General features: G+C 45.6%; 1 protein-coding gene across 1 annotated transcript in view; it reads left to right on the forward strand.

Annotated features, from left to right (window-relative positions):
• The window catches only part of LOC119585702 (chloride channel protein 2-like), a gene marked incomplete in the record, with an annotated part of 67,264 nt that overhangs the window by 42,137 nt on the left and 24,857 nt on the right, over positions 1-270 (forward strand).

A 270-nucleotide genomic window follows, 5' to 3' on the forward strand; every position in this document is an offset into this window, starting at 1 on the left:
AATGTGGAAAACATGATGAGCGTCCGCCTACAAGCCCAGTGAGTGCGCTTGCGAAAGGCGGCCCTGGAGGAGATGGCCCCTTAAGCGCAGAGAGCACGTAGACCATGTGTCCTTGGGCCTCGCTCCTGGCTGGAGAAAGTCGTGTATGCATTTACCTTAATTCCTTATCCTATCATCAATTTTCCTATTAAGAAGACGATCTACTTAGTGAAAAGCAACCAAACCAAAAATATAAAGATAAAACAGAGGCATTACAGGCATTACTTTGAT

Source organism: Penaeus monodon, chromosome 20 (genome assembly GCF_015228065.2).
Source record: "Penaeus monodon isolate SGIC_2016 chromosome 20, NSTDA_Pmon_1, whole genome shotgun sequence".
NCBI lineage: Eukaryota > Metazoa > Arthropoda > Malacostraca > Decapoda > Penaeidae > Penaeus > Penaeus monodon.